Source organism: Scleropages formosus, chromosome 15, assembly GCF_900964775.1.
Source record: "Scleropages formosus chromosome 15, fSclFor1.1, whole genome shotgun sequence".
NCBI classification, from domain to species: domain Eukaryota; kingdom Metazoa; phylum Chordata; class Actinopteri; order Osteoglossiformes; family Osteoglossidae; genus Scleropages; species Scleropages formosus.
In genome coordinates, this window is record NC_041820.1 from 12,609,145 (window position 1) to 12,626,364 (window position 17,220).

The window sequence follows — 17,220 nt, forward strand, 5'->3', positions numbered from 1 at the left end:
TTGCGATGGACTGGCGTCCTGTCCTGGGTGTGTCCCCTTCTCCTCCAGCCTTATGCCCTGTGTTGCTGGGTTAGGCTCCAGCTCCCCGCGACCCTGCTTGGGACAAGCGGCTTCGGACAACGTGTGTGTGTGTGTGTGTGTGTGTGTGTGTGTGTAAATTACTTCTGAATTTACAGGATTTGCCAAAGTCATAGTTTCTAAAAGCGTTAGCACTATGGCATAGGGCACATATTCATTTTAATCACTGTCTACTTGAAACCACAGACACTGTAGAATATGAATATTTTACATTTTTTCAGTCTTTCATGAGGCAGAAAAGAAATATGACTTACTTTCATCCCTTTTCACCATCTGTTATTTTTCGGCTAATGAATACTTTAGACGGACATCAGAGAACGCTTGTAGCTTTAACATTACTTGAACTTACAATGAACAGCTCAATCAAGGCAAAATAATTTTAACGTCAATTCAGACAAAAGCAGCATACAGTGTGGTTCAAAGGCTCAGAACTGAGAACCGCTTACTTAGCTGATTTGAAGGATTACTTCTTTCAGATGCTCTGGGCTAGTTTCCAGGCTAGAGTGGCTGTTGTAAACCACACACACACACACACATTTTCAGAACCGCTTGTCCCATACGGGGTCACGGGGGACCGGAGCCTACCCGGTAACACAGGGCGTAAGGCCGGAGGGGGAAGGGGACACACCCAGGACGGGACGCCAGTCCATCGCAAGGCACCCCAAGCGGGACTTGAACCCCAGACCCACCGGAGAGCAGGACTGTGGTCCAACCCACTGCGCCACCGCACCCCCTGTGTTGTAAACCATTTAACTGAAATTACAGAGATAATACAACTGCTGAATAAATATTACGGCCTTTTAATTGTCGATTTGTATTTGGTTTCCGGAATGTAGACTTGCTGACGGAGCAACGGGGGCCCCGGTCGCGGGAATCGCACAGCGGAGGCTGCGGGTTCGCTCGTAATTTTGCGCACTTTTCCTTTCCCTTCCTGACGGACGAACGGGTCCTCGTGGGCCTGCGAGTGGAAAGAAAAGAAGAATCTTTACGAGCAGAGACAAGACGGCGACAAAGGCGGGTATGTCTGCGGAGAGCAGCGCGGTGCTTTTCGGGGCCGCCGAACCTCGAGGTGGGTTGCTTTGGAACGGGTTTCCGCTGAAGTCTTTCGCGAAAGATGTAATTGCAGCCCTGCTCTTCAGTGAATGCTTGTCTCCTCTTAATAGTGTTTGCCCAAGCTGCATGCAGGGAAATGAGCTGGAAAGTAGGTGGGAATTTGGCGGGGGTCCAGGCTTGGTCGCCAGTTATGGGAGGCATAACAAGTCCGTGGGACGGAAAAGGCAACGCATCGATGTTTCATTAGGAGTAACTATCTCCCGAGGAGGGCAGTCGTGGGGGCAGTGAGATGGGTTAACTACTCTCCCCTTTTCTGCTTCTGCCCCCCCCACGTCTGTATGATAATCCCTGTGCTGTGCCGCCTGGATCATTATAGACTCTGATCTGAAGACAGTGAAAAGAGGAATTAGCGAGGAACACAATCCCCGCAACCCTGGTGACCCCGCACAAAGGCTCAGCTGCAGAGGCCCTGCTCCCCTAAAGCCAGCCATATGTCTGAGACAAAACTGTTACAAAGGCCGACACAAAGGAGACACGGTGGGAGGGTCTGTGTGTATGTGTGCGGTGGTGAAGCAAGGGGGGGGGGCATCTACATGAGGCGAGAACACGACGTGATACGGAAAGCTCAGACAGACCCTGAATGTTCCTCTCGTATTTTCGTTCGTTTTTAAGGATGGAGTTTTGATTTTGGCAACATTTTTGCGCAGCTAAATGAACGTGTCATTTTTCATTCTGACAGACGTTCTTACGGGTCAGCAAAGCTCGACCTGGAAAATTTGTGCGTGTTGCACAAACGGTGTATGTCAGGATCATCGGATGTTTAAGCAGCACGCAGTTGTTGTCATCTTACCTTCCTCTCGGTTCCTTCGTGTTGTCTCTGAGTCTCCTGTACCTCCTACCTCCTCTCTCGGTAGGTAATGGGTTCCCTGTGGCCTCCCTGGTGGGCCTGAGTTAAGCAGCCCCTTTGTGTGTGGAGTGTGGGGAAACACGCCCCCCCCCACCGGGCGAGTGAACTACTGTACGAGAGAGGGGAGCTGGGGGCTGGAGGGGCAATTATATCACTTACTAATGGAGAGGGGGAATGGGGATGGAGGTGCTGAGCTTGAGGAGGTGGCTTCTTGGGTCAACTCCTGCTGAACCCATCATGCTCACAGCTTGTCTTCTTCTCTTTGTGACCACAGTCGTTGGCCATCTTTAAAAGGATATGAGGGTATCTGTGAACTTCCAGACAGGGTGATGCTGCGGCTCTGGGCATGCGCTGGGGAGTGTGTGTGTGTGTGTGTGTGTGTCCTCTTAATGTGTGTAGATCCTCTTAATGTCCTCATTTCATTCATGGTCTAACGTGTCTCCTTCTGTCGCATCCTTCCCAGACCCAAGGGGAGCGCGGGAAGATTTTTCAGTAGGGGATGAAGAGACGAGGTGAAAAGGGGGTTCGGGGTAATGGAGGCGGGGGGACAGTTTGGGACATAAGGACCAGCTGCGGCGACGACACACCAGCCGCTTCCTGCTTGTCTCTTCTCACTGCAGACCTGAGCCAGGAAAGCTCAGTACGGGCACAAAGGATTATGGTAAAAAGGGATAACAGACAAAACACCCTCTCGCTTCTCCCTCTGTTTCTTAATAGTTATTTGCATTTGTATCAGTGTCGGGAACTCCATCGTTGCACAGGTTTCTTTTCTTTGAAGCAGGAAAAGTGAGAATTTGTTGTCCAAGTGTCGTTTTTAGCCCTTCTCCGAATGCTACACTTAGGTGGTATTTTGTTATAAGGAACTATGCTGTTGTTGGTGCTTGTTTTTCAAGCTGGATAAGAGCCATTAGATAGAAACTGTGACTTGACGGGACTGTTTTTGCAAAAAGTTAATGTGACAGAGAATGGTTTCAGTGGCTGTGAACAGTAGCGGGTCTTCGGGCCGTGAGCAGCGTCGTCCGTTTTGCGTTTGAATTTTGGCTAAATGTTGATTGAACGAAGGGGGTGCAGTGGTACAGTGGGTTGGACTGGGTCCTGCTATCTGGTGGGTCTGGGGTTCGAGTCTCGCTTGGGGTGCCTTGAGACGGACTGGCGTCCCGTCCCGGGTGTGTCCCCTCCCCCTCCGGCCTTACGCCCCGTGTTGCCGGTTAGGCTCCGGTTCCCCACGACCCTGTATGGGACGAGCGGTTCCGAAAATGTGTGCGTGTTGATTGAATGCATTCATCTGTTGAATGGAGCTGTTACAGTATATGATGTGTCATCTGCCTCTGGGACCTTTGCTGTGAACTGATGCCACATCAACACTGTAGCCTTTATTACAACTTGGCTGGAACACCAATCCAACGCAGGACACACATTCACACTTTCACTCAGAGCTACACACGCTGCCGCCTATTTACGGTCACCCTTTCGCCGGAACAGCACGTGTTTGAAAAGTGTAAGGAAAGAAGTATCCGGCAAAGCACACAAACATGATCAGAACTGCACAGCTGGAGCTGTGGGACAGACGTGCAACCTGTTATGCCATCGTGCGTCTCTGGATAAAAAAAAAAGAAAACTCAAATTCAAATGTATTTTGCGCATATGCTTACCGCAGTAACAGAGTAATAGTCATTTTAATGCAGAGTAAGAGATTCGTTCGTGAAAGTGCTGCAGAGGAGGTGGAGCTGTAAGGGAATCCCGAAGTTTTGGAGTTACATTTTATATACAGGTTTGTTGACGGTTGCTCCTCCAGCAGAAGTGGGTGGTCGACTGCTCCGCCTCCGAGCCTTCGAAGACGAGAATTTGGGACGGTCAGTTGGGCTCGTGCTGTCAGAGGGTAGATGGATGTCCTGAGGAGGAGGGGTTGTAGTGTTTTTCAGGGCGGTAAATAGCGGCTGTAGCAACGAGAGGTCACTTTGACATGGTGCGAACGCGAATCTTTCGGATGGTGGGAGGTCGCTGAGGTGGAGTCCTTTGGATGCCAAAACACATGGTGCTGTTAAAACTGAGATTCATGACCCTCTTCCTTCTCCTGAAGTCCAGTAAAGTTTAGACTGGATCAGTTTACTTGTAGTATGATTTGTAACAAACAGTCTAAATACCTTAAGAATAAGAATCTGCGTGTCTATGACTTAAAATACACGTGTAGTTCAAACATTATACATTCAAGGTTTGACACCCATTCCGATGGCAACTGAAAGGCTGTTGATGGATTTAAAAAAACAACTGAACAAAAAAATTGTAAGAAATTTTGCCAAAAAGTAGCAAACGTGAGTAATAAAAAGTAGCTAAGCTGCGTAGGTCTAAGGAGAACTCGTTCCGAAAGCACCTTTAAATTTTGGTGAGTGGTATTTCCACGCATTCTCCATCAAAGTATTCACATGTTTACAGTAAGGAAGGCTGTGCAATGTCTGATTACGAAAGTAAAGACAAATACACACACTGGCTGAAACCGGTTGTCCCAAGCGGGGTCGCGGCGAGCCTGAGCCTAACCCGGCAACACAGGGCGTAAGGCTGGGGGGGGGGGGGGGGGACACACCCAGGATGGGATGCCAGTCCATTACAAGGCACCCCAAGCGGGATTCGAACCCCACACCCGCCGGAGAGCAGGACCAGAGCCCAGCCTGCCACACCCCCATCAGGAAAATACGTATATCCGCAAGCAAGTCATTCACTGAATATAAAAAAGTCATTTTAGGAGACTAGTTGTGCTCCAGTGCTCCTTTCGCTCATGTGGACCACATGTAAGTCCACAGCCAGTATGTGGTTCTCTCTCCCTCTCTTTGTCTCTCTCTCTCTAAATTTCAATGTGTGCTTTCCTGGCATGATAAATTGTACACACTTGTATCACCAAAGCATCGGCTGAACAATTTCCTGAACAGTATTTTGTAACAAAAAAATAATAAATAAAGCATTAGAAAAGAAGATAATTGAAGCTTGCTCGCTCGCTCTCTCTCTCTCTCTCTCTCTCTCTCTCTCTGTAACTGCAGTACTAGCATAGTACACATGTTCACTGCACCCAACCACTCGCACGTGGGCACACAAGCGTGCAGCTCTGTTCATACACTGACGGTCCCCTCATTTGTCTGATATATGACTCCAGCGCTACGTCTTTTCTTTTTCTCCTCCTGTGTGCACCCCCAACCCCACCCCAAAAGCAGCTCTTTGTAATCTTAGATCACATTAAGCCCCCACAGTGTCCCATACATGTGCTTGTTTATAAAGACATCCTCTCCTCTTCAGCCACTCCTATTAGTGTCTCCCCAGCTGTGCACCAGCCAAGGATCAGAGGCCTGCTCTATTAGCCACATCCATTTGCCTTCTCTTTGCTCCAGCCCGTTTCTTTCATTCCAGATAGACAAAGTAATTCCCTTTCCTCGGCTAGATGCCGGCACGTATGCCCCGCCACGTGAAGTGGATGGCTTTCTCTTTAATGTTCATTGCCTGTCCTGCGTGTGCACACGTCCAATTTAATCCGAATGGATGTGCAGAATAATGACGCGGAGAACGTTCCGGAAATGGCAACGTTTCATACTGCCACAGCGCTTGGGTTTGGTACCGGGAGGGGATTTTTTAAAAAAGTTGCGCTTTCCTAACGTTTTTTTCCTTAGTTCTGCTTCTAAACATGCTTGAGATGTTCAAGGGGTGGCTGGTTCACTGGGGGTGGGGGTTGGAAAGGAGGCGAGCACTCCCACGGAGTACCTCACCAGGATCTGGAGAGCTCCTGAGAGACGTGAGTCCCGTGGTTCTCCTACCGCCCCAGCAGATGGAGTAATTGCACAGCACAGGCAGCACACAGACCACACCACCACAAACACCGAGGAAGTCATTCATCCTCTGCTTTTTCTTCGCTGTGTTTCGTAACTAACAGCTGAATGTCTGCAGATATTTTATTGAAGCTGGAAAATGCATCATGTACATTCTAGCGTTACTAAATCGAATTGTTAATTATTGAAAATTGATCGGCAACCGGAACTTTAAATGAAGCTCAGCAATGCTGAGCAGAGTGAAAAAAGCTCATGAGTGTAGTACGTGTAAGATCAAATTCTCACACCGGCCAGAAAGGTTCTCAAAAAATAGGGTGCAGGGATTGGGATGCTTGGAATCTGAAGTAGTTGCAGACTTGGTTATAAAAGGTGTTAAGGACACAAATCCAAACTGTTTTGTCAATAGCTCCAGCTTGCCTCCATGCTGATCATTATTATATTTATTCATTTAGCTGATGCTTTTCTCCAAAATGACTTACCACATTAAGGTCACAGTTATTACAGGTTTACAATCATTTACCCATTTGTACAGCTGGGTAATTTTACAGGAACAATTGAGGGGGGGGTACCTTGCTGAGGGGTACTACAGCTGGGGATCAAACCTGCAACCTTTGGATCCAAAGGTAGTAGCTCTGACTGCTATGCTACCAGCTGTCCCTTGTTTCTCCCAGTCTTTGACGGTCCCAGCCTGGCCCACGGACAAGCAGCGGCGGGGGCGGCGTCATCTGGCAGCCGACTGCGAGAGCTGCGACAAGGCCTGCTTTGACCTTGTAAATGAACATAATGAAGCGCTCTCCTTCCCTGTGAGGAGAGGCCGCTGGGAGTCCTCAGCTACTGCACCTCGCCGGCATCGCTGACCTGCGTCGTCCGCGTCGTCCCCGTACTCCCCAGCTGAAGGGCCCGCAGAGGTGTTCCTACGTCGGGGAGATTGGAGTGCGATGCTGGAGGGGCTGCACTTGACCGCCCCCGCTCTCGAATAGCAAATCGCTGGAACAATGCTCAGGCCTGTCACTCAGGGCTAACACTGCAGCATCAGGAGCCCTTCTCTCTCTTCGTAACCCTTCACCAAACAGGTGCCACGTGGCTAATATTAACACCCTTTCTTGATTTTATTTACTTACAAGATGCAACTGCACAATGAACTTAAAATACACACACATGCAATTTATATATATAGGGACAACTGACAATGTAGTAGATAGAGCTGTTACCTTTGGATCTACTGCTGTAGTACCCTTGACCATGATGCTTACCCAAAATTACCCAGCTTCATAAATGTGTCAATAATTGTAGGTAGCTTAACATTGTAAGACGATTTGAAGACAAGTGTCAGCTGAATAAATAAAAGTAAATATATATAATATATTCTAAAAGTTCAGGGCGAGTACATTTTAGCCAAGGTGTAGGGTCAATCTTTTGGCTACAAACCCATGTTGTCAACCTATGCATTACCTAAAGCTCTTCTCTGGTTCAGGAAATCAGTGTAAAATAGTGGTGGTGGGTGTTTCTGAGTGTTGATTTCAAATATTGTGATGCCAACAGTGACCATATACCATCCTGGCACTGAAGCAGTAACAGTGTTGTCGTTACGAATACCCCTATTCTTACCTTCTTCTTCTTATTTGTAGTAATGTTATTCATAGTGACCAGTTCATACAGCTATACATTTTCCTGGAGAAGTTCAGCTGGAATATGTTTCTCAATGGTACAACAGCTGAACTTCTTGTCAGTTAAAAACTCTCTGTCCCATTGCTGCTGTGTGGGAAGCCATCCATCTGTAGCTCAACATCTGACCCAGGCAAGAGAGAAAAGAGAAGCAAACCCTTCCATTTCTGACCAGATGAAAGGACCAATGTTCCGAGGAAAGTGGGGAAGAAAAATCACAAAGAGGTTAAATAAATGGATCAGGAGCATTCAAGCCTGAGGTCACAAAGACCCAATTAGCCGTGACTCAGGGCGCTCCGCACTGCTCTCCGTGCGCCCTCTGATTACTGTGTACCCTACCACCCTTCTGCTGGCACTGTCAAACTCCTTTGCTCTTATCTAAGTTCAAAATTACCCCCCATGTTACATAAGCTCTCCTTCCTTTTACTGTGATCATCATAGGTTTTTTTACGTTTAGTATTTCAATGAAAAATACCTACAAAAATATGAAGAGATAAACAAACCTTTTGAAAGACTTTGACAAACTACAGCCCCTGAAATAGCTTTTGCAGGCAAAAGTGCTGCTAAACACAATATTGCTAAGAACATTGAACATCTTACAACTAATTTGTTTTTCAGATGCAAAAAGTTCCACCGCTGTACAGGTGTGATGCTTCTCCAGGACACAGAACACAGTTATTTCCCCCAGTTCTTTCATTACACCTATTGGTACTACAGAATATGTACACAGTATTAACTCTGTATTTGTTTATTAATGCTTATGTAAATGCATTTGTCATCATGTGTGAATTACTTGCATGACCTTGGTTACCATTGACAACAGTTACATTGTTTTCACAGCAAAGGAGTTTCACAATGGTGAGTGGTATCATCACTCATGTTACCGATTTCACAGTAAGCGCTATTGATTTTTTTCTTAAATTGTATAATTGCAACAGTTTTCATGACTTTCTCATGCAGGAAGTTTGGGTACGAATGTTTTAACAGCTTTGGACCGCCTTTGGGAAATATTTCCCTTTGGAGGCATATTGAATGTTTCCAGGTTGAGGATGTTGTGCATAACTTCTTGGTGACATTTTTGGTGTTTCTTAAGTGAAGTCTTCATTTAACGTTCTCCTCATAGACCCGTGCCTGAACTTGTAACGCGTTTTCAGGTTGCATGTCTCTCTTGTCTTCACGGCCCCCATCAACTCTTCCTAATAATTCTGATTAAGATTCTGTCTTCTCAAGAAGAGATGGGGTGTGGGGAGCAGTGAGAAGAGGGGGTGTGGAACAAGACAATGCAATTAAATGATTAACGCACAGCAGGACCACTGACAATTAAAACTATTATGGAAATTAAAATGACATTATGTCACAGCAGAAAGCCGATGATACCGGTGTCGTCTTTTTAAAGCAATTTTCATAATTCCAATAATTGAAATTACAGCATATTCATTCGTTTAACTGGGTGAGGAGGGCTAAGAGCGGCCACTAATGAAATGCAATCATTAGCATCTAAACAAAGTAATTGGGAAGTCCTTTATCTCCAGGGATAGGTGATAAGGCATCATCACCCTCCTCCATCAAAATGCAAAAACAAGCAATTAAACCATACACAAAGATGAGCCTAGTGCGTGGATCTGGCACTGGGCACGTTTGAAAACAGGGCTGATTGCTTTGATTAGAGACCCCGCCATATCCGTTGATTTGTTTATGGCTTCTGTTGCGGAGATCCGTTTGCGCAAACTGCATTGTTGTGTTATTCAGAGAATTAAGCTTTGACTAATATATAATATAATATTGTACTGTATATGTGCTACACAACCTAGAAGCTAGTAAAAGACTGTAAATATTAGAATTCGGAATTTATTGCTTTTCATCTGTGCTTTGTTTTGAAAAGAGTCTAATTATTTCCTCAAAAATATTAAAGCAATTGGCAAATGGAGTTGCTGGAAAGTTTGTTCCATTGCTCCAGTTTTTATTTATTCCCAGTCACTGTGTCTAGATTAGTCCTTGTTTGAGCATTTCATTCATGCTCCCTGGGAACTGTTCTCCAGCTGACCGCCAGAGGTCCTCACTCAAAACGAGCCAGCAGGATTCAGCACACCTGTGCTCCATCAGCCTTTCAAACCAGATTTTAAGACTGAAGCACAACGAGGTGCCTTGTGGAATCTTAACAAGCTTGTTTGTGATTCTTGCTTTCTCTTGGCTGAGTTTGTGTGTCCCACCTGTTTGTTCTAGCCCTTGGTTTTCCTGGTCCCTGTGTGCTTCCCATATCTCCTTGCCCTCAAGAACTGAGCTTTCTTAGTCCTTTGAGTCCCACAGTCGACGTGTCTTTGAGCCTCTGTGTTTCACACTCAACCTTCATATCCACTATTTGCCTTTTGTACTTACAAATGAACTTCACACTTGGGTTCACTACATCACCAATCACTATGTGATCATGACTTTTTCTTTACTCCTTAGAAGTTTATTGGCTGAGTTTTATATCAGGTAAAGTTTAAACATCAAAGCTAGGTAGATTTACCTGTGATTACATTGGTTAAAATCATGATTTGCAACTAGAGAAAGTAGTTAATGCTCCTATGCTGCTGTGGTTGCTTCCACCAGAACTTCCATGGATCCCTTGGTTCTGGTTCAGCATGCTTTGAATTAATCTGTTGGTTCCACTTTCTGCCAGTATTTATCAAAATATGTGGTAGTGATTCTATGTTTACAATTCATTTGGTTGATGACTTTTTCCAATGCATCTTAAAATGTTAGATTTGTATACTTAAGTACTCATTGTCTATTTATGCAGCTGAGTAGTTTCTGCTGAAGCAGTTCAGGGTAAGTAACTTGCAGAAGGGAACTGTAGCAGAAATGGGGATTTAAACCCAACTTTCAATTCTAAAGACTCTAACCACTATGCAACCTCCTACCCCTAATGATACATACCTATCTTTCCTAAATTCTCCTAGCTCAACTTCTTCCTTGTTCTAGTAATTCTGTATCTCAGCTTTAAAAAATTGTCAAGCATTAGGGGAAGGCAATAGCTGTAACCAAGACAACACCTGTTGCCCCTAATGAGACATATCTGTTCTTCCCAACTCCCTTAGCACCAGTATTCCCAGGAGACCTTTTGCCAGAGTGTCACAGCTTTAGGAGGTTAAGGGGCAGCAAGTTGCATAGTGGCTAGATCCCTTTGCAACTGAAGAACCTGGGTGTTGTCATTGCTGATGCTACTTTTTATATGTATCTGTTTTTGCATCACTCTTTATGTGGCCTTGTGCCTGAGGGTTTAGTTTAATGTCCCAGAAACTAGGCAAGGTGAACACTGGCTGTGACTCAAAATGAACTACCATCTTCACTTCCAGAGCACATGGCAGACCTTCACATCTAAGCTGAAGAATATCTGGCACAAGTTTTACTTCCTCCTTGATATGGTAATTCTGCACTTCAGCAGCAAAATTCATCAAGCCTTCCTTCCCTCCCCAAAATACGGTAATACACCTCTAAGCTACTATTGCGGCTATTTTCATTTTATTGACATAGTGACTCATTTAAGCTCTTGGTGCATGTCTCTATCTTATTCTGTTTTGTTAACTATGATGTGTGAAGGACAGGTCTTCCTTCACTTCCTTTAAAAAATATGTGGAATGTTCCCATTGACATTTAATCTTCACAAAGTCTGTGAAGTCTGACATTCTGCCAAGGTAAAGCTCCTGTCACTAAAACTGCATCAAATAAAGTACTTAAAGTATGCCGGTAAAGGTCAAGGGTTCGAAAGCATGCAGCTAGACATGTGGGTTTAGAGAAGAAGAGAAAAGTTGCTTCATGGCCGTGCGAGGCGTGCTGCAGTTTCCTTACCAGTGCTGCTGTACTGCATGTTTTTTTCAGTGAAGCACTTGTCATATTTGTCAATTGTTTTGGCAGTTAGTAAGCTAAAGTCATATTTTTCTGCCGTTGTGGATCTGCCAGCACTTAAAGGGACGTCATAACCGGAAAGTGAGAAGCAGTCCAAAAACCACAATGGAACGACTACATGGTGAAACAACACATTTTCCTTGTTGTCTTTACATTCTTGCTAAGGAGAAGAAAAATGTTTCCAAGTGCACTGTATTGGGTAGCTCCGCAGATTGTTGCTGAATGGCATTACGATGGATGAACGCCAGGCAGAAGAACATAAGGGTTGAGGAAAAGGAGCACATCTTAAACAGTTCTCTTGTCACAGCCCTGCCCCCACCCTGGCTGTCATCGTTAGGTAGAACTGCCCCTGTTAACTTGCCATAAACATGCGCACACTCTCTTCTACGGCTCTTGACCTTGCCTTCGATACTGGGGGAGGGATAGGGTCAAGGGTATAATACGAGGCACGCACGAACAGGGAGCCCTTTCTTTCCCTTCATTAACACTTCTCCCAGGCACCTTCCGCCCTTTCTTTGCTTATTTCATCTCCTGTGTCCCACTCCACCCTCTTTCTCCCATCTCAAGGAGGATTTTATTTTTCTCCTTGACTGGAGAAAAGGCCTTTTTGCTGGTAGTGGGGAAAAAGGCGTACAAAATGGTGGCAACAACCATGAGGAAAAGAGAGGGAAAGATAAACCACACGAGTTGCCCCAGGGTTCTCTAGCATCCTCTTTTCTTCAGTCTTTTTTTTTTTTGAGGTTGACATTTAATTTGTTCTTTTGTATCTTTCTGTTTTTTCTCCCTTTCCAATCCATTTACACTTTCCACCTCCTTGTCGGTCTCTTTTTTTTTTTTTGGCCATGGAAAATGGAGGTGCCGTCCTTGGTGTTTTCAAAAGAATCAAATCGCATTTTTGTGCGTGCCAGGCATTACAATGTGAATTCACATGACGGAGGATGGAGAGAAGAAAAATAAGGTAGAATATGTTTGTTTATTTATTGATATAGGTTTAGGGTTTAAAGCAGTGGTGCCATGTTCTCATAAGCTGCACCAAACCACAGTGTAAAGAGGCATTGACCTTACGATGATCCGTCTTCAGTCTCGGTCTGCGTGGCCAGGGCCAGGTGTTCTGTGTTTGGTCAGGGTGATTCCTGTCCGTAGGTCTGCGGACTGTGACCTTTAGAGGGAAGAGGATGAACCATTTCCCCTTCTGACATGTTGGCTAGAGGGAGCGAACTGAAAGCGGAGGTGTCCGAAAGCACTGTTCGCTGCGTCGCTTTCCATCGCTGTTGACCTGTTGGTCTGAATAAGTTTTAATTGCCTGTGATTTTGCTTATTGTTTGTTTTTCTCCTACCTGGACTCGGGGTCTACGATGGCTTGAACAGGCGAGAGCATGAGAGATCGCAGCAGAGAAAGAATGCGTGTGATTAGCATTGGTACACAGGCACGGCGGGCCCCTCAGAGCGACGCCATTGTGTTCATCAAGGCTCCCTGAGTGGGGTTTTGCTACGATGGTGGGGGGGCGGAGGGGGGGTGGAGAGAGAGAAAGGAAACACACCGGCTGACATTTTCCTAATCAAACGCAGCAATCAGGAGGCTGCCGACCACCGCTTTTGCTTTCACGGCCTCCTTTTAATTTATAATCAAAAATAAGGTAAAGATGCAGGTCATTATGGCTCTCTTGGCTTTCCTATGAGAGCAATGAAGAATGAATCAGTGGCCATTAGGAATGTATTTACTCACCTTGCGAACGCCACCATGGGGAAAGAGGCCTTCTCCTCCTGCCTCTTGTTTTTCCTTCGTGGAAAAAGCAGGAGCCGCTGGTTTTGAAATGCATATTGCTCCAAGACCCCCCAGCAATCAGAGCTAGGAAGAAAGCCCAGGTGTGTTCCACTGTGTGTTTGTATGGAGTTTACAGGTTGATGGAGGGGGGCAGGACAAACAATTTTGCAATCTGCAATCTTTCACCATTCAGGACAAGAATGCTCCTTGCTTACATTGAAAGAAAAGGTATATCTCTTTAAAAGCACTGAGACAAAGAAATTCACAGAAGGATGAAATTACAAGTAGCCATTGGATTGGGAGTTTGATACCTTTTCATCTGTGGTGTTTAACTGGCCTGCAGAATAAGTGCTGTAGTGCTTTTCAAAGGACAAAAAATTTGGGTTGGAATGAGAGGTGACATGTGAGCTCTTCTCTTTGAGAAGAGAATGTTAAGCGAGTGTACCAGGGTATGTAGTCTGTGAGAAGCGGTGATGAGACAATATTGTCTTGGATCATACTGTGCTCGGAAAAGCTCATACTGCTGGGTACTTTGCTAAAGGCGCCCCATCCCATTTGATGGTTGACTTCTCCGTATCTCTTCAACCAGATTTCCTACCTATCTGATTGCAGGTGAAGTACTCTGCTGCTCAGGGATGAAACGGACACGTGTTATTACTGGTATATTGCTTTTTATCAGAATAGCTACATATTAATTCTTGTTGTTAAAATATACTCCCATTAATATCATAGCTAAAGTTTTCAGTAGGTTCTGCTTAGGTTTGTCTAACATTTGTCATTTCTAGGGATATGCCAGTTTCCTTTCGCAGTCCGAAGATTTTACTCAGGTGAACTGGTACAGTCAAATGGTGACTCCAAATTTCTCCGTGTGTGTGTGTGAGTGAGAGACCAATGGATGAGCATTTTGCTGTGTCTTTGCCCTGGCTAATACCTGGTGTTTCCCAGATGTGCTCTGACTCACCACCATCCTGCCTAAGTATTATTATTCATAACGGATGGATTTATGGGTGTTTTCAATAATATTGGTCTGCTGAGTTCGGTGTATTTTTCTGTTTCCTGTCTGAAGCCAAGCGAAGTGGTCTACAGCATCCACTATTTCAGCTTGCACAGACCCACTCCACTGTAGAAATGGCCTCTTCACCAGCTCTTTACTGATATGAATGGATGATCACTAATGTTGACCCAAAACAAGACTAAGAAAGTATGAAATAATTCATGAAAAATCACACTATAATCTGGGTGATTTACTTTCTACTGAATTTGTGGTAATGGACTAGATCAGTTTGCGTGTTGAATTTTCTGTAGTATTCATTGAAAAGTAAGAAACTATTTTTCAAGAGTTTTTGAATGAATGAATGAAAGTTTATTAGTCCCAGAGGAAAACGTGCTTTGTTGCAGCAACACACAAAGTACAACATACAGAGATACATACATATATGTTGTGTTTGTGTATGTCCATACATACGTAAAGTATCAAACACATATGTAGAAAGATAAATACATATTAACTACAATGTAAATAAATACACACATTTTCTGAACCGCTTGTCCCATGCGGGGTCGCGGGGGGCCGGAGCCAGACCCGGCAACTCAGGGCGTAAGGGACGCACCCAGGACGGGACACCAGTCTGCCGCAAGGCACCCCAAGCGGGACTCGAACCCCAGACCCACCCGAGAGCAGGACCCGGTCCAACCCACTGCGCCACCGCGCCCCCCTATGTTTAAAAAAAAAAAAAGAAATTTATTCTGCAAGATTTTGTATATGATTTCTTAAAACATCTTCTAGGTTGAAGCCGTCACAGTATTAGAATCCAGGATTCCAGGAACAAGGAGTTGTGCAGCACAATTGAGTACAGGATGGAAGGAAACGCTGACTATCACCCCAGAAAGGTGCATTTGCATTGTGGCAAGCAAGACGGGTATGTATCTACTGACCTCGTGCAGGTCAGTTGTATCGGTAGGAGTGAGCCCTGCTTGAAGAAAATGGAAGTCCAGCTGTTGAGCTGCACTGCTGAATCATCCATTCATTACACATTGTTTCATGGAGTTCCCTTGGCAGAAATGAGTGGTGAAGACACACTCTGGCCCAGGCGCACAGCTGAGAAAGAGAGAGACAAACAGGACAGGCAAGGAGCCACCTACTTCAGTGCTTCTTGAGATCTGTTGTCTTAGCAACCAGCGAGCATGTGGACTGGAGGGGGCAGGGAACCACTGGAAAGGGGGTTCTCGCATTTGATGAAGCATGGAGTGTGGGGGGCATTGAAATGGCGGACAGGCAATAATGCCACGATAATGCCGCTGGGGGGGGAAACACAAAAGATCAACAATCTCTTCAGAATGTTCTCTCTGCTCCACTTTCAGTCACGTCGTCCCAGTTTTCTACCTGGAGGTTCTGACTTGCCATCTCCGTGCCCCTTCTTTGTAATGTTTCATGAAATATAAGGGGCTGCAAGAATCCAATGGGCCCTGGTGCACTCTGACGGAAGTAAGAATAGCTCACAAAGGCATATCACCTGGCTTAGGCTTTAAAAATTACTTTTAAGCCATGAAACCTTGTTTTTGAACTGCTCGAGGGCGGGAAGTGCTGGAGTGGTTACTGGAAGTACTAGAGTGGTTTAAAGCTTACCAAGTTTTCTTGTCTGCTTTAGAAAGTGACTTACAATCAGTTACTTGAGTACATATTCCTTGGGGCAGCGAGTAGAGAAATATCAGAGCCTCGGCTTGCAGATGAAGGGCACAGGTTGGAATCCCTGTTTCCGTTGCGGTACCCTTAATCACGGTACTTAAGAGGGACGGTTCAAGTAATAATTAATGGGTATGCAAATGGGGAAATGCAAAATTAGCTCCACAGGTTACGAATAAAACTGGGCTCATTCATATTGTAAATCTATGCAGTTTAGTTGTCACCTGATTAATTAGCTATTGATTTATTAATTGGGATACGATGAAAACTCGGATAAAGATATGGTAAAGTAGGGGCCGACTGATTACGTGGTGGTTGGAGCTGCTCCCTTTAGATTCGAAGATTACCGGATCAAATCCCACCTCCATCTGCAGCACACTCAAGCATGGTACTTGCCCTAAATTGCACCAGTAAAAATTGCCCAGCTGTACAAATGGGTAAATAATTGTAGGTAGCTTAACATTTAGTCACTTTGGATAAAAACATCACCTAAATAAATAAATCTAAAATTATCCTTAAGACTTATCTCATTGATTTTTCTCACCATCACACAGCATTGACATTAACTTATAATTACTTTTTTTCATTTAGCAGATGCTTTTCTCCAAGGTACATCTCAGAGGGAAATGCAAGGAGTGCTTTACATCAACAGTAGGAGAGACTTGGATGCAGATACATGATTATAAAACACAGTGAGTTTGTCACATTTTGCCATATGAACCTGTATATATCACACAAATAGCTGCAGAAAGGTTTATCCATTATTCAACAAGTTCTCATCACAAAAGTATAAACATAAACAATTACACAGTTGTCATGCGCCTAATAGATGATGGCAGTTCGAGACCTAAAATGACTGAAAATAAATATTTATGTACGTCACCGCAACAACCTCCTAATCAATCCTGACGGTTCATCCCATAAACAATATCAGAATTCATCATTTTGTTATTGACTGCAGAAAAGAAAAACATGCAAACACCAGAAAGGAGGTATAAACACTGTGGTAGGGAGGTGAATTATGGTGGTACCACACTCCAATAGTGTCTTGGTATAGTTCATGGCCAGCTAACAGCCTGGCACAGAAACACACACACACACACATTTTCAGAACTGCTTGTCCCATAGGGGGTCGCGGGGAACAGAAACAACAACAATAATAATTATAATATAATATACACCTGTTAAAATGTGTAAGAATTCTACTCTGGGTAAAATCCTCTTCAAGCTACATGTGTAAGTCACAGAAAGGTTCTTGGCCGTTGCCCGCTGCTGTCTCATTATCTTTTTTCCTTTTTTTATATTTTTATTTGGTCTTGTGCCTGGAAAGAACTCCATCATGAAAGAAAGAGAATTCCACCCTGCTTTGCTT